This window comes from Anticarsia gemmatalis, chromosome 10 (genome assembly GCF_050436995.1).
Source record: "Anticarsia gemmatalis isolate Benzon Research Colony breed Stoneville strain chromosome 10, ilAntGemm2 primary, whole genome shotgun sequence".
NCBI lineage: Eukaryota > Metazoa > Arthropoda > Insecta > Lepidoptera > Erebidae > Anticarsia > Anticarsia gemmatalis.
Window position 1 is genome coordinate 848,345 of NC_134754.1, and position 23,594 is coordinate 871,938.

The 23,594-nt window shown below is 33.4% G+C and overlaps 1 protein-coding gene across 2 annotated transcripts in view; it reads left to right on the plus strand.

The window, feature by feature from the left end:
- Positions 1-1,372: 1,372 nt before the first annotated feature.
- Positions 1,373-23,594, plus strand: part of LOC142976025 (uncharacterized) — a 118,477-nt gene continuing 96,255 nt past the window's right edge. Inside the window, exon 1 of one of the 2 annotated variants that reach the window (XM_076119220.1) lies at positions 1,373-1,527. The gene's annotated coding sequence lies outside the window, so the exon portion shown is untranslated. Of the gene's footprint in view, positions 1,528-5,752; positions 5,954-23,594 lie in introns of those variants that run through there. The other variant, XM_076119219.1, reaches the window with a different exon arrangement.

Here is a 23,594-nt window from a genome sequence, read left to right on the forward strand (position 1 = left end):
AGCCTATAGCCTTCCTCGATAAATGGGCTAACTAACACTACAATAATTTTATAAATCGGACCAGTAGTTCCTGAGATTAGCGCGTTCAAACAAACAAACAAACAAACTCTTCAGCTTTATAATATTAATAGTATTAATAGTATAGATTTTTGTGGTCTAAGGCAATTTGTAGAGTGAAATAATTTTCGGAGATTGACATGACTGGGAACTTAAAGTTACATTGTTAGTCATATTACAAAGGTAGACTTTAATGTTTATAATGATTTAAACATCGACTTTGCATTCTAATTCATGTTGATTTAATAAAGTTATTTTTTGTTACTCATAAAACTCCCATTTCGCGGTTGAACATTAAATTACGAAACTGCATTGATTATGTCATAGAGACTGCTATACCTTTTAAGATTTTACATAATTATAATAAACATAGTGCCGTTATAGTGCCTGTGTCATTCATGCCATAAAAAGCTTTAAATGATATTACCTACTAGGTATAATCTCAATATGCGCTTAATTGAGGAAAGTGAAAAACGTACTAAAGTAACTCGGATCACTGAACAATCGAAGTGCTGACGAAACAATTTCGCTTCTCTACAGCGATAAGTACTCTCGACAATCTTTGATGACATTACTGAATGACTCCTTTAAGGTGTGGGCGAATTCTTGTAAAATGAGGGAGATTATTCCCTGAATTTGGGAGACGAGAGGATTACAAGAATCGGTAATTTTATAAGTGATTTGGTGAATAATTTATTAGGGGTAGAAAAACTAGCTATAGGCAGGTGTATGTGCCACCGGATGCTTAACGGTTCATTAAAAATGAGTCATCTCCGCACTTGGACAGCGTGGTGGACTCAAGGCCTTACCCCTCCTTCGTTCCTTGCCAAGAACTTCGCTCAACAGTGGGACAGTAAATGGTTATAAAAAAATATGGTAGACCGGAGAAGCAAAGTTCTTTTAAGTTAATTGGTGAAATATTAACTTATTGTTTAGGAAGTTTTCCCTAAATACTTTCTTGAACGTGTAAGAAATTGTGAAAACATTTTTTTTATTCTAAATCAAGTTATCAAACAAAGTTTTTAACCAAGCTTCATGATAGCTAAATCACCGTACGAAATCCTGAATAAGAACAAAACATCTGTTTCTCTTCAATCATGAACCATTGAACCCTTAAAACACACCTGAACCCATTCCCAGATAAAGTTATAAATCAGAAACTCGTAAATACAATATTGCGCGCCACAGTTGCGCCCAGTGTGGCCAGTACAATCACATTATACGCTCGCAATTTTTATGAACGGCAACACCGTAAAGGCGCAGTTAACCTACATTTTATTTGAAAGGTCGACTGTTATATTTGTTATTAGTTTATTGACTGAGTTTTGTGAATATTGTGATTGATTGACTTGTCGTCTAGGATTTTGTAGTTAATTAGATGAAAGGAAGTGTAACTAGTGTGTTAAAAGTAAAAAGATGGCTTTTATGAAGAAATACGTGTGTTCTATTGGCAGAGGCAGACAAATGTGGGTAAGTAGAAAAACAAATGATTTTCTACAGGAAAAAAGGTAAGTTATAGGTAAGTGTTTTACGTTTTTTGACAAAAAACGGAGGATTGTAATTAATTTTCTCGATTTTGGAACATTTGAAGTGCAAGTTTGAGAAAGTATTTAGTCATTTTTGCAGATACCCGCCAAAATTAATACTTAAAAAAATATATATGATACCCACATAAACCGGCAATAGTATGATGAACCTTTTTTAAGACATATACTTAGTTATCAAAGTACATAATAATATTATTACCTAAGTATATCAAGAGAATTGCTTCAATATTCAACACAATTGCGTCGTATCCCTCTTCCTATAATACCTACAACAGCTTTAAGCCGTACATTAAAAGAGCTCGATAAAACAGAATCGTAACGCACTTTATGTTCCAGCAACATTTTATTCCCTCACAATGATTGCCTCCCCGTTCTCATTAAATAGGCAAACGAAGGAAACCTATAAACATGTGCCTTACGGGTTAGCTGGCTTCATTCACTTTAAAACCTTATAAAATACGGTATTAAGTTTACTCACGATGTTTTCTTTTAGTGATTGATTTATTAATTTGTAATACTTGATTTTAGTGCTTAAGGCGTGTGTTGTTGATTGAGAAATGGAGTTAAGAGTAGTTTTGATGAAGAATGGTACTTATTCCTTTTATTGGTAACGCTAGCTATGAAATCGTGATTAAACATGTTAAAAGAAGAATGAATTGATCTGCTTCCTTGGCGTCTGTACCTATGTCTTGGTATTACAGACATTGTTTTCTCCAAATTGTACAACTGTTTCCACCTATACCATAAGTACTTATATTTACGGGACAATTTCGCGTAAATTAAACAATTGTATCAAATCTGTACGCTTAAAGCTTATGGCACTATTTTACACCTACCGATTACGTCGACTACTCATTTACGAATACTTGCTTTGGTCAACATTTCCGTCCCATATCTCCCTAAAGAAGTTTTGTAAACAGTTTAGAAGTGTATTTTTTCTATGGTTAAATACTGCGCGGTTCTATGTTCTATGTATTCACATCTTTTCTTAATTATAGTAGCATAAGGCTATCAATTACATGAAGAAGGATGAAGGACCCAATTGTAGTCCGTTGGTAATTGTAGCAGCCATAATTTTTCTTCCGAGACCCTCTTAATTTACAACGGTCATAAATTATTTCATTAACTAAATTACGTTTCGACATTATTAATTATCCTTTGCTATGCAAAAATGTAACTCTTAATTGGATACCTTTTTGAAAATGGGACGGTAAATTGTTAGGGCAAGGGTCTTATTCAAAACATTTATAAAAATTATACTGGTGTAACACCCTTGTACTCGTATTTTTATTTTCTTACGCTTCACGCTTGATATAAAGAAAGATACAGAGAGAGATGTGTATTTCAAGACATCTACCTTTCTCTATTTATTGTATCAGTATCATGTTAAAAGGGGCGGGCTTATTGACAAATAACAGACACGTTACCAAACTTCTAACTATATTGAAAACCCTGATCGCAAAGCGGTTATCCGAAGCATGGGACCAAACTTAAGTCAAAAGACGCTGGCATTTTCTTTTCCTAGCAATTGTAGGACTCTAGGCACGCTTAAGTTTTAGTGCACGAGTTACCTTAGCTATTGTGTCACACAATCAAGAAAAAAACTGGTCTGTTTTCACTTAAATAACAATACTTTTCATTGACAATCACCAAAGCGTTTCAAACAAATACAAGTCCTTTGTGACAATTCTCAAAGGAGTGCTGTCTTATACGACAATCGGGTCCATTTTTATAAAACCATCAAGAGCAGAATTGTCTGACTCTCTTTATGTGTCGTATTATAGGTAATCTAGTCTAGAACTTGGAAAGTCTAGACAAACAGATGCGAACAGTCTACTAGTCGTTGAAAAATGAATGTTAGGGCGTGGTTATTGTAGCTGAGCGAAACTTTTAGCGTTTTTTGCCAACTAGCTGATTCTACCCTATCGGCCTAATTATTTGGGGTTCTCGACTGTTAAATCACTCAATCTTTCATTCCGAGAAATGACCCTTGCTCAGCAGGGGGACATTCATTGTTTTTTTTTATAAATTTATATGTTAAATACTTCGGCCGCCTAAGTTATAATATAAAACTGCTGAATCACTGAACGTTGGGTTTTATTATATATAGGGTTTAAAAAACGTCCGTATGAGCGAGGTTTTTTGTTAGAAGTTTAGAAATAAAGCCAGAAAATGTATGGTTAATCAATAAAATGCAAAAATGTATTGCACTTCTTGCATTTGGCATCACACAAAAAGTTTTCCAAGGAAAATATTGTGTGCAAATATTTAAATACATACACATCTACTATTACAAATCTACATGACTCTCATAATTGAAAAGCCAGCATTCATACTATTAATACAACAACTTGTAACGCTGTTGAATCTGCGGGCATAAGCCAATTACTTCCTAAGCCTAAGTATGAGTATATCCATTCACCTTGAAATCGCTTCGCTTGCCGCTCCTCTCATATTCATTTCACAGCCTAATAGTTGTAAAATATATGTGGTAGGTAGCAGTGATAAACGATTGCATTCAGACACAGATATAAGTGAAAACGTTGCACCCTAGTGTCCAATTTAAAATGGAGACAATTGATAATGGAATGTAAATTACTTTGTTACGTTGCTGCAACTGAGATTGTTTCACATTAACAGAGAATGTTATAAGATATAGAGACGTTAGTTTCAAAGTATTTATTCTTATTATATGTTGGTAAATAACCGACTATTTTCTTTGTCTCTTTTTTATAAATAAGTGCCGGAAAAGCGTTACAAATTTTGGTAACAGCAACCAGGTTTTCTGAAACGGTAAAAAAAAATATAATATAGGTATAACTTTGACTATTTCAAATACTTTGCAAGAAGTTGACAAAAAAATATTTTTTTAATTTCAATTTAATTTTATAAGGTATTTTTGTATTAGTAATTAGAGTAATCAAAACGTAGATAAAAATACGGGATTCGAACCTATAAGACTTAAAAAAATGATCACAAAGCTGAATTTAATGAACAAGTAGTAATATTCAGAAATAAACTGTTTTTTTACTATTACTCCACAAAAATATATATGAAAGTAAAACAACAATTAGTCCGTACTTAACCCAGCACTAATTGAAAGTTGACCTAAAAGATCTCAATGTAAAGATCGAGCTACTAGTTAGCGAGTCGAGTACTACTTGTTAAAACTAACCAAACGGTAGAAAAGAACTTTAGTTCTTACTTGACTTTTTACTGGACTTATATTTTACTACTTCAGTAGCGCGATCTTCAGTCTTACTTACTGTAGAAAATCGCACTTCTGAATTAGCAGTATCGTAAATTTGACATTTAAAATGTACTGCAAAGATTGTTAACACAGCGTTTGCTAGAGGCGCTGATCATATTTTCATACAAAATTTCTCAATAGCTGAGTTGCCAATAGTTAATAGTAGTAGGGAATTGGCCCTTATTAGCGTGATTTTTGCAGTCGGTTTCGACTAGCGAACGTTTGACATTTAAAATTATTTTAAAATATTGTTTTAGTAAATCCGCTAGAGGCGCTTATTAGTTTTTCATACCAAATTTCTTGATAGTAGTAAGAAATCGTCCGTCTGAACTTCGTTTTTTTCTTTACGGGAGTTTAAAAGGCTTTCCGTTTTAAACGCTACTTCCCACACGACTGTTTAAATTGTACTGGTTTTCTCAATGTACTTAAATTCAGTATGAAAAAATAGAAGTCTCAATAATAATTAATGACACGCATATATCTAAACATAAAGAATTTACATTTTATTAAGAAAATCACAACAAAATTTTATTCAATAATAAAAATAATAAACTTAAATCAAAACTCATCTTAAGATTAATTCACAAACAAAATTGGTATGCAAGTTCAACCATCTGTTAGATTAAACGGAGCCGAATTTAATTAATATTATGACTAGATCAGACAAACGTCTCGACCTTAGTCTCAGCATTTCAATACATCTCCCAATTAATTGATCTCTTATTAAAACAATATTGCTTGAGACCCATCGATGTTGATACAACAAGACTAGATTAATTGGTTAATAAAAAGTGCTCGATAATCCTTACCTTCGAGCTACGCTTCGTAGCACTCCGTAGCCAGTAGCTCTACGGGAACCGTCGGCTACGGACGTCTGCTACGCCGCGTAACTCGAAATTTCGAGTTTACACTCATTCGAGTATTTTAGCCGGTGTTTTAGTGTTGTTTGTTCAAACGTTGGTTCCAATATTGGTTTGTTTATATTGTCCTGTCGTGAAAGGACAGTGTTGTACTATAACAGAACTTCGTTATATTTGTTTATTTGAACAGTGAACTTTTATATTGATTGGTTATATCGAGCAAGGAATTTTTGTGCCACGTAAGTAAATATAATATTCTTTTTAGATTCAATATTTTTGCGACTGAATTTTATCATTTTATAATTTGTTTAAAATAAAGTAAAAATGTTTTCGTATTTTTATTGTAATTAATAAACATTTTATCTTATTTTACAATAAGCTTTAGTATACAGCTTTAATAAAAATTAAAACACGTTACCACTGAAATTTTGTATTCTATCGACCTAAAAGACATTAGTCGTTATTTCCTTGATCGACGATACCTACCGTATCTCAACTACTTATCGAAATTACCTACTTCTACTTAAGGCGTATACAAGAATATTCTGAAATTCTTGTAACATATTCGAATACATTTATAATAATGTAATATGCTTGTATTTTTTTTAAGCTTTCATATAAATAATAATAAATGTGTTTCACATAAAATTAATTTTAATTTTTCGTGTAGTAAGAATTTATCGTCTGGTTGTGTTACCTTTAAGAGTTAATAAGAATAAAACTTCTTGTTTTAGGTGAATTGTAGCTATTTTTGCATTTCTTTTCTAAGAATTCGTTATCGCTTACCAGACACCACCCGCGTCTCTTTGTTTTAATTATTTTACCTAGACAAAGTCAGTTACTTATTTAATTCGAAATAGACTCATGTACGATATTTAATTACTAAGATTTTTCTCCGTTAAGCATAAAATCTTTAAAATAATATATATTTGAAAAGTATAAGAAACAAGCCGTTTCTGCTATACTACGAATATTATAATTGGTAAAGTTTGTACATATGTTTGTCACTCTTTCACTAAAAATCTACTGGACGGATTTCATTAAACTTTGGTAAGCTTACAGCTTATAACTTGATATAACACATATTTTTTTTACCCAGGGAAATATTCACTATTAATCACGCGGACGAAGTCACGCGCAGAAGCCTGTAATAAATAAAAATAACCATAGTTTTAACTATTACTAATTTGAATAAACGTATACATATGTAACCATACATTATATTAAATAGTTGTATGTATATCACTCCCAAGCGCGTTGTTATGTGTAATAACAATTTGGAATTCTATAACAGCAATTAGCCTGAGTTAGGAATGTTGGCGGATCGAATACTGCCTTCAGACAAACGTAGTATTAGGCCTTGTTCCCATAGGAGTGGGTAGATATATGAAATGTCAATTATTATTATGATTAGTTTGAAATTAAACATCGTTTCCAGAATTTATCATCATGGTTAGCGTGATTATAAATTCTAAAATTTCTAAAATAGCGTGGCTCCACTCGTTAGTAATTTGAATTAGAAAAGAACAAATTTTTAGTACCAAAAAAGTGATCGAGGCGTAAATAAGTAGGTATGTGTGTTTAATATCGGATCAGGTAAAATTTTATCAGAATCAGTTACTACTAGTTGAGCTATAAAATAACAATAGACAAGAAGACCAGCATTTAAAGCGTTACAAGGATATTACAGTTAGATTAACAATCATGTAGTTATATTATACTAGCTGACCCGCGCAATTTCGCTTGCGTCACATAAGAGAGAATGGGTCAAACATTTCCCCGTTTTTGTGACATTTTTTACTGGTACTCTGCTCCTATTGGTAGTAGCGTGATGATATATAGCCTATAACCTTCCTCGATAAATGGGCTATCTAACACTGAAAGAATTTCAACAAATCGGACCAGTAACTCCCGAGATTAGCGCGTTCAAACAAACAAACAATCAAACAAACAAACTCTTCAGCTTTAAAATATTAGTATAGATCAGCTTTATAATATTAGTGTAGATAATCTCTTCTTAATAGCGTTTTACGTATTTTTATAAGGGTTAACGTAAAATGTATTTCTGGCGTACAGCAATTTTATTATGGGACCATCGGCTCTTAAAGGATGAAAATAATTGACGTTCTAACATTCTATTTAATCAATATTGATCGTGATATTATAAACCCCTATTAATAACAAGCTAAGAATAAATCTTGAGACATCGAATAATACCTATAGTCCTATAATAATAAGTCGTGATGTATCCAAAAATAACTGAGAAAGGAAATTAAGTGCTTTGTCACGATAACTGATAATAGAAAATACTCAGACGTTGGGAGAATATTTTGCCAAATTTTCGTCCATGTGACGATTTTATTTTTAAATATTATCATTTTTCTGCTGTTATAAGCGTATGTTTGTAAGAATGTAGATATTTTGAGATGTTATTACATGTGATTTATGAGAGTTTAGTAAATTAGTAAATCTCACGAGCCTAATAAGGCACGTCACTAAATTCCGGGTTGTCATATGCGCTTCCTACAAAAACTTACATAATTATCATTGTACGACGTCCATCTATTTTAAATTATATAAAAACGTTACCATTGGCTTAAAGTCATTAAATTACTTTGGTCTTTGCCTACCTCTTTATGAAAAAGGTGTGATTGTTTGTATGTATAACGTCATATAATCTTGTATAATATGAACCAAACATAACAGGGATAAAATCTGTATATATTTAAATATAAAATTAAAAACTTGTATACAAATAGTACTGTTATCAACTTATCGCAGTATTAACCCGGTGGATGCGAGTTTCCCTCCACTTTATAATAGGCAAAGGGAAAGTTGTACATGAAGGCTTATCGGTACATAATACCGGATTATGTATGCACAAGTTTATCTCGTATTTGTAGAACCAAGGAAGGGAAAGTTCCTATGGAGATAGTGTGGAAAGATCTGGTTTAAAAAGTTTTTAAATGTTTCTGTTGATAAAACCTAATTGCTTAAATGTTTGTTATACGTATGAGAATGAAAGCAAAATGTAGGAATCGTAGCAAATGGTATTCTTCAGCCTGTATATCTTCATTCGAAATAGGCGTAATTTTATGTTATATAGCTGACCCGCGCAACTTCGCTTGCATCACTTAAGATAATCATAATTTTCCCCGTTTTTGTAACATTTTTCACTGTTACTCTGCTCCTATTGATCGTAGCGTGATGATATATAGCCTATAGCTTTCCTCGACAAATGGGCTATCTAACACTGAAAGAATTTTTCAAATCAGACCAGCAGTTCCCGAGATTAGCGCGTTCAAACAAACAAACAAACAAACAAACAATCAAACGAACAAAAAAACTCTTCAGCTTTATAATATTAGTATAGATTTATGCCTATGTAGGTATTTTTTATGTGAAAAAGTTTTATACTTTTATTGTGTGTGATTGAAATACGGATGACGAACTACTAGGGACTCTTAAAACTAACTATTACATGCTATGTTGACCTTTAAATGCATAGTACTAAAAAGTTTAAAGTTTTGAAATGGTCTTTGGTAGGGTATCAAAAAAGCAAATTGAAAGTTTTATTTCAGAGGGCGGTTGGAAAAAGCGACCTAAGAGTAAATATAATGATTAAAAATCTTTTATATCACATTAAAATCGTTTCTAGTAAACTGAAGTGTTTTAATACAAGGTTAACGTATAATTAGAGCACTAAATTAAAAAATGACAGAAATGAGTAATAAAACACTATAAAATAAAACTTTTTAAAATTATATAGACCTAGTAAAGGTCAATACTTATTATCAATTCCAAATCACTCGTCTACAAAATAAAATACAGAACAAAATACTAAAATGCTTTAAAGTCTTAAAATCAAGGAGTAAGATAACTGCAACGACGGTATCTGCAAATTAAGAGGGTAGTGCTTCACTCTAAGGAGGGAAACGCGAGGGACATTTTAAATAGGACCTCTTTGTGCTTGAGAGGCTAGGAAGTGAGACTGGAAACTTGGGATTGAAGTAAATGATAAGTTTGTGGATTATGTCGTGCGTCATACTGGTATTATTAATCCTTTCTTACTAGTATAAATGTGAAAGTTTGACTGTATGGATGTTTAAATGGGTCGATGTTTGTGACTGCCGGCGAAACTACCATACACATATGGTTAGGATTAACACAGGATATTTTCATTTTAGAAAATTAATTTATAAATATAAATAAAAATTATATTAATAAATAAAAACTCTGGCAGAGTTTTGATTTTGTTAGCAAAAATAATGAATCGGCTAAATTTTTCATGATTGAAACTATCTGCGTACCAAAGTACACAGGTAGTTTACGTAGTGACAATTTTTTTTTATTAAAAATTCCAAATAAAAATCAAAATGTATTGCATTCATGATGGTAACACCATTTCAATTTGCATGGACAATACAACTCGGAGTGTATATTAAATATTCACGGTGTTATTTGCCTTAAGCCTTTATCCGGGTATCGTGGCAATGTAGCGTATTTACGGAGGTTCCATTCGATACCCCGGTCAATCGTGTTTAAGATGTGGGTGTTGTTGGGTAACGTATTTTATAGTAAATAATGGGGTTTTGTTTTGTATGCAGTGTAAAATGTTTTTTATTTTGTTAAACTCAAGAAAGCTTAAGCTTAGGAATTCGTTTAGTTTGGCACACTATTAATTTTGTTATGAGCTTGTTGTTGTAAATGATTATACAAGAAAAGCTGTTACCAAGACTACCGTACGCTTGAACCTTAAAAATAGCGTCTTAAAAATACAGTCGAATGGAGAACCTTCTCCTTTTTTAGAAGTCGCTTCATAATCGTATCTATGTTAAAGCAGTAGAAATAGTGTGTCTTTATTACCTTGAGTTTTATTTGTAAATGTAAAAACGTTGTTTTCAATAATGAAATGAAGATTTTGTTGGGAACACATAATGTGTGGTGATACCTTTGAAAAATAACATTTTAACTCTTATTTTACACAATAAAAATGAACAATATATTTTTAACAAAATATCCATACATTAAAGCCTTTATCGAGCCTTACAAGTAACTATGCAAATTCTACAGCTCCTTTAAATTAATCTTTCTGTACAAAACTCTACTCTTGAAAGAATAGATTAAATCTCAAGTCTTCTCTCGAGATGGGCTTCGAATATCGAAACCTTTGCCTAATCAATTGTAGCCAGATACTCAGATAGGCAGAATACTGTCTTTGCCTATTATTTTGAAGAGTGCTACAGTTTTTTGTTTGACTAGATACTTGTAGTATTGAGAAGGTCATTGGTTAGTTTCTTTGATATATGTCTTATTAGTATTAGTAGTCATAGGGCTCCCAACGACGCATTTAAAATACATGTCCTATACGATTAGAGGTCAGCAAGAAATAATAGTCTACTTGTTCCTAGCAAAATACTTTTCCTAAATTGAGCCTAACCTTTCTTCCAAACTGTGTTGGAGGTTCCAGTCTCATCGGATGCAGCTGAATATCAGTTTCTAACGTAGAGCGACTGCCTATCTGACCTCCACAACCCAATTTACCTAGGTAATAGCACGAAACCCTTAGGTAAGACTGGTTGTCCGACTTTCTTCAAGCTTCTGACCACTATTATAATAATTAACGACTGTCAAAGGTCTGTGAAAATGACAGCCGGTATCCACAATATAACGTGCCTTTCGAAACACGGAAGAACTCGATATGTATAAGATGGTCACCCATCCAGAGAACAACCTCGGCAAGCGTAACTTAACCTTATGATCGATTCGCGTTGTTAAATAAGCCACGAGCTCCTCAAATAAGATATCCTACCGAAAAGTGATTTTGTAGAGACATCTTTAACATTTAAGAAAGCACTTCCACTACCTCTGTGTGGAAAGCAATAGGTTTTGCACGAGTTGATAAAGAATTCGGGTACTAAAATATTTGTGATGCAGATCCGTGCTTCAATAACACCCCATGTTTCAAGTGATACTTGTAATTGTTCAACAGTCGGTGTTATGCCGCAACACGGACGACGGATTATGAGCTGAGTGTGCGATGTTACTGTTACGTTGGACTTGATTGGACAAGCGGTACAGGGGTATTGGGATCAAGTCTACATGCGTATGGCCTATCCTACTTGCGTATGTGTAGAGAGCGTATAGTGCTTGCTATTTTTAATAATTCTGTTTCTTTTTCCAGATTCATACGATTCCTTTTTGTGTTATTTACTCTTGATGTTGTATACTTAAGACGTAATTGATCGACACACTCTCTCTCTCTCTCTCTCTCTCTTTCTTTCTCTAAACTCTATCAGAGATTTTTTTCTTCGAAATATTCTAATAACTTATATACCTATCTTTCTCTTTTATGATTTTTTGTGCGCAAGGAATTCGCAATATTGTTAAAGAAATATAAAACAAAAGTATTCAGTAGGAATACTAAAAACCTTCATATATTATAGTGGGCGTAATAATGTAAGGCTATTATTAAAACAGTCTTCTCCTTTCTAACACTATGTCAATCTAATAATTCTCAGCGTTAGTTTCACAACTAACGAATATGTGTCGAGTAGCTTATTTCCAAGATAAAATGACAGCAACTATATATTAAAATTAAATAAAAATAAATTTAGCCCATTAATGACTTACTGCTGGGAAAGGGTCAAGGGTCTCCTCCCGTAATGAGGGAAGGGTAAGATTAACGAACCGAAACCTATAAACAGGTGGTGATAACGTACCGATCTTTATCACATGCACGATATGACGTAGCAAAAACAACAAACAAACCTGCAAGTCATTAATAGTAATAAAGTTTAAAATGATTGGCTTTGCCCGTTAGACCGGTGAAACTTTCAGCCGGTCATAGCCGGGTAATTGACGGCCGGTTATCACTGATGACCGGGTCAACCGGTCGTTATCTTTACCGGTAGGTTGTGTTTTGATAACTTTTTAATGCTTGCTTGATTTTAGTGAATTTTGGCTGCTGGAGTTTACATTCTAAAAGTATTTTAAAGATTTCTTCGTTAAAAAAAACAAGGCTTTTAAAACTTTTTTGAAAATGTTAAGCTTCATTATACTTAAGTTAATATCATGTCAACTCCTTCAAATAATCACCATAATAATAATCTAGTACCTTGTAAAAGAAAACAAACAAAATGTACAGTTTTCTTTCATAATATCATAAATGCTTATGAATTTTGTGTTATATTGGCACGGGAATCGAACTACTAACACAGTGTTTATTTATAGTTACGTAGCGCATCACACGCTAATATACAATCCACAAATAATTGTTTCAGGTCTGGTTTTACTACGTGTCCGTTGTTTGTATGTTTGTAAAAGTCCCCGCGACACAAGAGCAATCCTTAGTGCGGGAGTTGTCTTAAAAAAAAGAGAAACCAATACCAACTACAACAACCAATAACAACCAATATAATGTTTACCAATAGGTAAGCATAATTGTACCAAATTCTTACCAAAATTAAAACGAAATGACACCACAAAACTGAAATAACCTCAGAACATTTATTATTATTTATTAGTAAAACATCTTAAAAACAAGTCCGTGTTTCAAAGTTCATTATATTACTGAAACTGAAATGTTTCAAGTTTATAATAATGGCTGAGTAAAGCTTGTAATTGCTTCTTCACGTTCAAACTGTACATTTTGAATATCAATTTATTGGACAAGTTGCTGTTATGAATTGTTGTTTGCTTTTTGTTAGGTTAGGCTTGTTAGGACGCGGAGTATCCAATCGGAGGTACCGCGTCCTGGCCACTTTATGGTGACAGTTGAAGGAACACCGTCAGGTTTTTAGTCGGTATGCCCAAATTAAAAGCCGGAACGCCTAGCCGGCGGGAGAGCCCGACAGACCCCCGCTACCTCCCTGGAGCGGGACATGCAGTAATGCATTTTCCTGACGAAAAAAAAAAAAAAAAAAAAAAAAAAAAAAAAAAAAAAAAATAGGTTAGGCTTGTTTTTAAGAGAAAATGATTGAATGTAGATCGCTTTTTACATTTAAAATGGTTGTTATATTGATTTATTGGTTCAAAAAAGCGATTCTAGCGTTAGGAATCCATATTGTGTAGCGGAGATTTTTCTAAGCACCAAGGACGGGTGGACAGTAATATTAAAGTTAAAAAAATAATTAAATAGTGCTGCTATATATTATTAGGTAACTAATTTCAAAAAATTTGGATTCATACTCTGGCAAAATAAACAAAATTCAGGTCAATTAACGATTTTAAACTCTCCACTTGTACACATATTATTATAATGCAACGGTTCTTAAACGCAATTGAAAATTAAAGGATAAACTGTAACGCGTATAAGACCTCTTATACGCGTTATATGGACCTTAATTTTATTATAATGGTAATAAAATTAAGGTCCATAGAATCTTAACTTCGGTAACTAAACGCCAGAAATAATCATACTAAATAGGTTTTAGAATGTAAAACCATAATTAGGTACTTTAACAAATTAATGTTATCGAATAGTTGATTTAAAAAACAAAACATTTACGTCCAGCACAGAAATAACTACTAAAAATGTCTTTGAATCAAATTAAATAATCCTTTCGAACTATTACCATAAAACATTAACTAAACAGATTTATTAATAACCTAATATAATGGCCGTACAGATTTAAAACGTACCGAAATACATTATATTCATGGAGACAATATAAATATATACGTATTGTATTGATTGGTCATACTTATTTATAAATTGAACCGCGTAGGAAGGATCCGTTTTTGAACGCCTACAGTGTTATGATACCTTATGTTTCGTTATCGTTTCATAAAACGTATTGATCAGTACCTCGATTCTCTACCACTATCGACTACCGGCTAGCTATCGACATTTGACATTAGAATGTACTGCCAAAATGTTTCCTACGACACCCGTCAGAGGCGTTGATCAGATTTTCATACAAAATTTCTCGATGACAGTTCGGTTGTCGGTAGTCGGTAGTAGTAGAGAATCGAGCTATTGAACGATTGAATTTCACGTTTTTAAACTCTCGCGACTAGTACACATAATATTATAATGCAACGGGTCTTAAATGCGATTGAAAATTAAAGGTTGGTATACCTTATTGGTTCACCCGACGTTTCGATCGAATTACATAGACCACGGTCGATTGAATTTGAATACGAAATATGCAGTAGGAGTAGACTGATTTAGAAAACTTTATTTATATCGAATTGTAAGGTAAGTATTCAGTGGCCTTTAGATTGTGTACGTATAGTGTTAATTAAATCTGACTCTTAACCTTTGAAATCATGTGCCCTTTCATAAACTTCCGAGGAATGAATAGCATTAAAATTAAAGTTAAACTCATATACGGACATATGAATCTCCCGAAAAGAACTAGGTAAATTATATTAATAGATTAAGGTAGGTAAATTATATTGCACAGGGCTTGAACCCTTGACCACTTATACGAGAGAGAAATACCGATATCACTTAGCCAGCACAGCCATAAATCAACTATTTCGTCAAGGAAACTTATTTTAAATGTCAAAAAACACAAAAAAGCTAAAGGTATGAATTTTTCAAATTTAAAATCTACTTTATTTCCTTAGCTTGGTACGAAAGTATTTAAAATAGTCGTATAGTTTTCTAACAATTCAATTTAAAAGTTAACAGTTCAACGAACCCGATCAACAGTTAACTCAATATCTACAAAGTTTATTGGTAAATACCGAATGTAGTTGACCGGGTCACGGCATAATTGTCCGCCTCAAGTGGCGCCCGCTGCTGTAAATGTATTGAGTTACTACAAACACGTGCCGTCATTCTGTGTACACGGATTACGGAAAGTTCCGTGGAGTTTTAATGAAAATTACGATTGTATTTCCGCAGTTTTGGACAATTGATATAGTAAGTAGTGGTTTGTAGCTACAAACCTTATCACCCTATTCAGCATAGTTAGCTAACTATGCTGAATATTCCATAGAAAAAAGGAGTAATAGTCAATTGGTTAAGGCACCGGGCTTGCAATAGAATGGTTGTGGGCTTGAGTCTTTACTAATTGCAGTATGAGGCTCATAAGAAGCCATTCGGCTACGGATAGTTTAGCTGGTATGCGCTTAAAGCTAACAGGATGTCTACATAAGATAAATAGGAAATTTAAACACATATGAATATTACACGCAAAGATAAAGCAATTAATAGGTATCTGGATCAGTTTTTAAAATCACTACTTGATCCCTACAATCGCCTTTAGCATCATCTACATTCTTACAAAAAATAACAAACGCAATTGAGAATGAGAGATATTTTTATTTTTCAATTATTCAATTAAAAAACACTACTTGCTACTCCTATAAACGTCTTTTGCTTCATACATTTTCCCATACACGTCAGTTATCATATAAAATATGTATAAATTTTAATGTTTTCGCGGTAAAATACATCGGATGTTAAATGATTGATAATGTTTGCTATTACGTGCTAAAGTTAGCGTTCATTAATATTCTGTCATAATTTGGGATGCCAGAGTGTCGGAATAAGTTAAGATACCATACTAACAAGCTTTGCGGTAGATTGTATATTGTTAATTGTTTTTAACAGAAGATGACAACTTTCAAGGCTCTGTTTCCCTGTTATTTCATAAATAAAAAAATGTGTTTATTTTCGGAAATAGAAGCCTGCATTTGAAATCGTACGTAGTACAAAAATAGCCAAAATCCCAACAACAAACATAAAGAAAAATGTTAACCGGTTATCCACCATATTAAATGCAGCGGAGCCGCGTGGCCTGGCTAGTGTTACTAGTAAATAAAATCTTAAGTTCAAATCCATTAAAGAAAAGCTCCACACTCCTTTAAAATTCTTGACGTGCCATATTCTTTTAAAATAAAATAAAAAACCCTAACAATCGACTCTCCATCTCTACACTGACTCTACACTTTATTCGCGTGAAAAAGCCAGCGTCCATTCGCCTTCATTATTCTCTATGCAAACTACGTGGAGGTAGCGTTCGTTATCCCTGCTCTAGCTAGAGTTCGTCAAACAAATATGTAGAGAACATGTCAATGGTCAGAGCATAGAAGCGTGTTTTTGAAAGTGGAAAAGTAATTTTTATTTTATAACCAAAAATTTTGAAATTTTTCGAATCCATCTATGAAAGCGAATATAAACAGTGAGTGGTTATTGGAATAACTATGTTATTAAAAGTAACGCAAATATTATTTTCCTCAGTAATTATTCCGAGAATAATTTGACCGTCTTGACACATTTATTTACTATACATACATTAGCTATTTGGGAATCGAACTAGCAACCTCCCAGGCTCACACTCAACGCTTGTAAATTATGCCAGTTCACGCTTGCATATTACCGTGCCTTACTTGACGTTTCAGCGCAGATGGCACTGGTCGTACAGAAGTCAGTTTACAATCATTCCGGTGTAAACTGCACTAAAACTTCAATCATATCAGGGAAAGAATTGCATGGTTGCATTTATTCTCATGAAAAGAGGCAAAGGAAAAACTTAAAAGTTATTTATTCAACTAGCGTTTTGCATAACGTCAACCTGAGTACATGACTTTGAAACTACACACTTTCTAGAAAATATTTCCTATAATAAATGTTTACGAAAACATAATAACATATTAATGACAAGTTGTTAAAGTGGTACATTATAACATTGAAAATAGAACTGAATCGATAACAGGTAATTATTATGTCAGCCGGTAACTGGCAACCACCTGGCTTCTAAGAAAGTAGTGATGCAACACTTTGAAGTAGTTGTTATGACTTTATAATAGGTAATAGTATGGTATTATAATATATTGTTTGTTACTTCACACCTGTTTTACTAAGTACTATGTTTCTATAACCCGAAATTTCGTTATAATTTCGATATTCAATAACAACTTGTGAATAAATAGATTTTTGTTGTTTCGTTCTCTCGTGAATTAGAATAGGTTTAAAACGTTAAAGTTAAGCTAGAAAGTGAATAAAATCTGTTCAGAAAATATTAGTGCGAAGTTTAGTTTTCGTTAAATATAAGGTCTTCCCCCGCCCCCTGTTAGTTTCCGCTTGCTGTACCTAAAGTAAGTTTTTTTAATTCGAGTCACTGCTGAATTTATTGGGTGAAACAAGCTGGACCTGAAAAGGTTCGACTATCAGTTGACTAAAATAAATTTACTTACAATACCAAATACAGACCACAAAACCAAAATCGGAACTACTACTGAGAACATTGGAAAAATATGTATAATAAGCCATAAGCGAAAATAAATAGCAAAACTATAAGCCCAAAAGCACTTTGCCCGACTTCAGAATTAACTTGGGACTTCGTGATCTACAGTCGTACATATTACCGTTGAACCATAGATACCATCCAGTAATCCATATTAAATTATAATTGCGAAGTGTGTTTGTTTGTCCTTTTTCACGTGAAAACGGCTGATTTGGATAAAACACAAATTGGATTCCTGGAAAGGACGGGCATAAGCCAGTTCATTATAAATAACTGTCTAATACAGATTAAAACTGATTTTCCTTGTTTCATTCCAAATTAGTTAGGTTTTAATTGAGTATTTTTTCATAAAAGGCACTCAACTGAAACTCTAGTACATTCAGGTTTTAATAAAATGTTGAATTATGTTTTTGAGATTCTTGAAGATGGAACAAATTGGATTATATTGAGAAAAGCCTTTTCGACAATGTCGAGGTTAATCGCGAGTTCAGTAATTAAAAAGAAATGACTCTTTTTTTGTTACTACCTGGCTCGCGCGGCTCTGCTCGCGTCCAAATTTCACCCCCATTTCCGTTTAAAGTGGGTAAAAAAAAGAAAATTTTAGATTTAACCAAGTATCGAATATTTTTTATTTTAGAATGCACAGCTGTGCCTAAAACTCATTGACAGACTCAACTACACTTAACGGAGGCACAAATCTAAGGACTGACCGCTTCGAAAGTGCCTATCAGGCAAAGAATTGCCACTTAAAGTTAGTCAGCTCTTTTCATCTCTTAATATAATATTAAGTGTAACTAACTGTAACGCAATTTGGTATCGTTTGTACTGTCGAGTATCGAGAATTTGACATTTAAAATGTACAGCCAAAATATTTCTCACGGAGCCCGGTAGAGGCGCTAAACAGATTTTCTTGTAAAATCTCTCGGTAGTCAGCCGGTTGTCGGTAGTCGATAGTAGTGGAGAATCGAGCTAATGATAATAAAATTTACCTAGAACATATAAATTATTTATAATGTATATACCTCAAGTTTCCAGTTCCATATAAATAGACACAAATATAATCCAAAAGGTCATTAACTAGGATCATTAACTCTGACATTTGGTTTGCTTAATCAACGTATAAAGTTACAGCCAGAAATACCCGTACCATAGACATTTGACGTGATAGATGGGCGCAAAACTTAATCACGTACGGAAATTACGTTTTTCCTTTCGAAAAATCGATCGGCAGCCATTTATTTTCTACTCTTTGGTTCTAAATCAGCCATTTTGATTTTCCCTATAATACCGTAATGTAATCATCTAAGCGATTGAGGCTTCTCTTTGATATAAACCTAAGGTTGTTTCGTAATTTGCTTCAAGAATATGTAAAGATTGGATGTTATATTTTTGGTAATAATTTGACGGGAATATGCTTTTTTTATTTTGATGTTCTGAGAATATTTTGGTATGTAAATAAAGTTTTATGATTTACCTAATACTGTAGGGTTAAGTTTTACGCGTACGAGTAATGTAGTAACTTAGTAAGTTGGTTTTACTCGCAAATAACATATTTATTCTCGTACTTATAATACTTGTTTATTGTTGTATCTGTACGTATTGTTTTACTATTAACTTAAATGATATATGGCAGAACTATAGCTATTATCCCGGTAAGGAAAATGGGTTAATATTTTTCTTAATATTGGATTTGTTTTCCAATGAAAGTCTATCGAAAAGAGCTATATCGCGGTCGACCTTTATATAACACGTACTATATACAAGGACACGTATATAACATTATTACAAGAAATGACATGAATTTGTTTTTATCCTAGAAATACCACGGTAGCTAGAACTATGCCGATCATAAGCCATTTTACTATTTATTATCCACATGGACAGAGTTGTGGGGTTGAGCTAGTAATATTATGATCAATAATTTATTAAAAGTCGATTTATTTTGAACGTATTTATTCGAGTGTTGACTTTATCTGTTAATGCATCAAACACATTTAATAAATTGTGTATAGATTGACCAGTTTCTGCTTAGTCATTAAATTATTATTTATTTAACGTATTTAATATTTATTTAATTTGATTTTTATTAATTGACGCTATTGTCCGAGGTTAAAAGGTTACGAGATTCTAAGTTTAGTTCGATGTTGATACTGAAAAACTTTAATTTAATTTATTTTTCGCTTAGAAATCTCTCTGAAATGGTTTAAAAAGGCAGTGACAATATTATATTCAGATTTTATTTAATTTAATTTAAATGTTTGAGTGTGTAATTTAATCTTTTGTGCCTAATATTTGGATATAAACGAATTTTAAAACCAGTAATTTCTCTGCTTCCACATTTTTTTTTAATATTTCTTCATTAGTCATAGCATGATTCCTTTCCCTCGATAAATTTTCTCTCCCTCTATTCAAAAACATTTTTTTTTTCATTTCAAACCTGAAACTTTTTTTTAGTTCCTTAGATTAGCCCGTTCGAACAAACAAACTCTTCACCTTTATATTGGCAGTATAGATAAATTCATAAAAATATAAGTCTATGAATGTCTTACTACTTATGTTAGGCTCTACTTAGAGCAAGAACTCTACAATAACGACTATTCCTACAACCAATAGTACAGCTCTGATATTTCACGTTTATTATTTACAACAGTGGCGTGCACCGCTCGATACGGTTCAGGGCTAAGATAATTGTATGCTGTCTTAATATCACTTACATACATACAAAGAAGTTGATGCATTTACAAAGGCATGAATTAGTTAGTGGGAGATCCGTTTGTGGATAGTTTCTTTAGTAATTGCAGCTTGAAATAACTTAATTGTTGTCTATTATATTATTACGTATTTATCAAAATAATATTTTGTCAAAATTGTGCAAGTCACCCGAAAGACCTTTGACATGGCCTAACTTAATTGACAACAACCGTGACCGACTATTTACATGCCCTCTGTAGTATGGAGAGCCTCTGTTCAAATACTATTTAACGGCCACCCATCTGCGGAATGTCACCGCCCGAAAGGCCTTTGACATGGCTTATCGACTGTTATCATAATTGACAACAACCGGGACCGACTTTATAGTAGGCCCAAGCATGGAGATGCTCAACTTGGATACCAGTATATGGTCACCCATCACTAAAAATACAGCGCCAAGGGTTGCTTAGCCCACAGATCGTTTGAAGACCGGTGAGAGCCACTGGCTATGTGGTCTATAATGTCACTAACATACATACAAAGAACTGCATTTGCAGAGCGATGAATTAGTTAGTGAGACAACCGTTTGCTGTGTGACTAGTTTCCTTAGTAACAGTGGCTTAAATAACTTGCGTTTTGTTTCCTGACTCCGACTTTGGTTCTGTGATAAATAAAATTACAATCACTATTTAACAACACCTTACTCATATGTATAGGTCCACATGGTTAAACTCGATCTTGTCGTGACTTTTAATCGAGAAAAACTCGATATTTCTACTGTTTGAGTTGAAAATTTGGCACTGCACAGATTGATTTTTACTCGAATTATACTAAAAGTTTCTAAGTGCATAAGAACTAATGTTATATTAAAGTGGCACTTTTGCAATATTCCTGTTCAGAGGTATTCTTCACCAAAAACACAGGTAAGCCTAGAAAACAATAATTCGTACAAAATCTCAGATCTCATACATCTTGTCCCCTCTGAGGTGAAACATTACAGTGAGAGCCACAAAGCCTTCAACTCGATGTAATAACCACGGAAATATGTTACGAGAATACCTCACGACTTTCTCACATTTTTTTCCTCAAGATAAGTGGAGGGAAACGGTAGTAGGTGCCTTTTTTGTTTTTGAGTTTTTTTGAAGATGAACGAGATGTTGCATATTTTTGTCAGTTTGTAATTTTATAGTTTGTATTTATTTTTATAAAGCATTATAATATTTGTAAAGTATTAGTTAGTTGCATTTGTGCTCTAGGTATTACTGACCACGAAGGTTTTGGTTTCGATGTTCATGATGGGCAAGTTGCTGTTGGTCTTTTCAAAGAAAGGAGGAAATTCCCTGCGAAAGGGGTAGAAAGGGGAAAAAAAATTATGTGAAAGATCAGCTATATTTTTTCTGTGAAACGGGAAAGCTAAAGACCACGCGGAAGAAGTCGCGGGCAACCGCTAGGCAAATGTAAAAGAAATTTACATTTGTAACACAATAATTAATGACGGATATAACACGTAGATTATTGGAAAACAGCTGTGTTTGAATAATTCATAATTATTAGTTACTTGTGGGATTCGAACCCAGGATACACCTGGCTCTATTTAATTACTTACCTATAGCGTAAAATATATAAAATAATTACGAGTTTAATAAAACTACCTTACATAAAATTTATTAAAAATTATATTTACATAAACTCAAGCCATTTTCCCATAAGTGACGGCAAATACCAGAGAACGCTACTTGGTACGATTCTTACAAAATTATTTTTCTGTTACTGTTCCTCTGCTGGGCACGGGTCTCCCGAACGAGAGAGGGGTTAGGTCTTGAGTCCACCACGTTGGCCAAGTGCAGGTTGGGTACTTTGCATACCTTGGGGTATAAATATCTTACAGATTTTAGGCATGCAAGCTTTCATCTCGATTTGTTTTTACCGTAGAGCAAGTGATAATTATTTCTAATACACATATATCTTCGAAAAGTCATTGGTGTGTTGCCTCAGGTTCGAACCGTCGACCACTTGCGTGGGAGGTGCCAACTTATGCCACTCGACTATCAAGATTATTATTATTGTAGATTAAATAGATATTCATTTCAAACGAGTAGGAGTCACGCAATAATTCCTAACATGCAAGGATTTATGAAATTGACCGTTTCGATTACAAAAGCTCATCCCTCCCACAGATCTTAAAGGTCAAAATAGCATTGAGTTATGAATGTAATTACGTAGAATAATAACGCATAAAATTTCATCATAGCAGGCAATAGTAAGCTTTATGGTTTATGCTCTGACCTTTTACGCAAATTCTAGCTGATACCCTGTCTGCCTAAGTATTTCGCTTTTACTACTATACTGCTGAAACAATTTGTAAAGAGACAGTTGAAGGACTACAAAACTGAATTTTGTTAAATCCTTGTATGACACGATTGTACTCCAAAAAAGGCCCGTGATCGAACTTGCTACTTATATTTGTAATGAAGGACTTTCCTTCTCAAATTATACGTCAGTGTCGCACGAATCATCTGTATGTGTACATTTCAGTTGAATACCAGTATGTACCGCCTATCAGACCTCCATAACCCATTTACCTGTGTTATAACACGATACCCCCTGTTCAATCATTCGAGCTTCTGACTACTTGGTAACGACTATCAAAGATTGTAAATTACACGATTTAACGTCAAACTGGATATACATAAAATGGTTACCCATCCGCTGAACAACCTCCGCAACCGTAGCTTAACTGAAGAGATCGATCTAGCTGTCGAACTTTCCTACGAACTCCTCCTATAATATCAGTATGGCATGGCTAAAAATCATTTTCACAATATACTACCACCTCAAAAGTTTCAAGTCATAGTCGGTCAACTCAAGTACAGTCACACAATGACAACTCAATGTTGACTGATGATCGTGAACTGAGGGTAGCAGGTTCAAGGCCGGGCCTTTGTGTAGAACCTATTGTTACACTGCTTTTAGTATTGCTATTGGA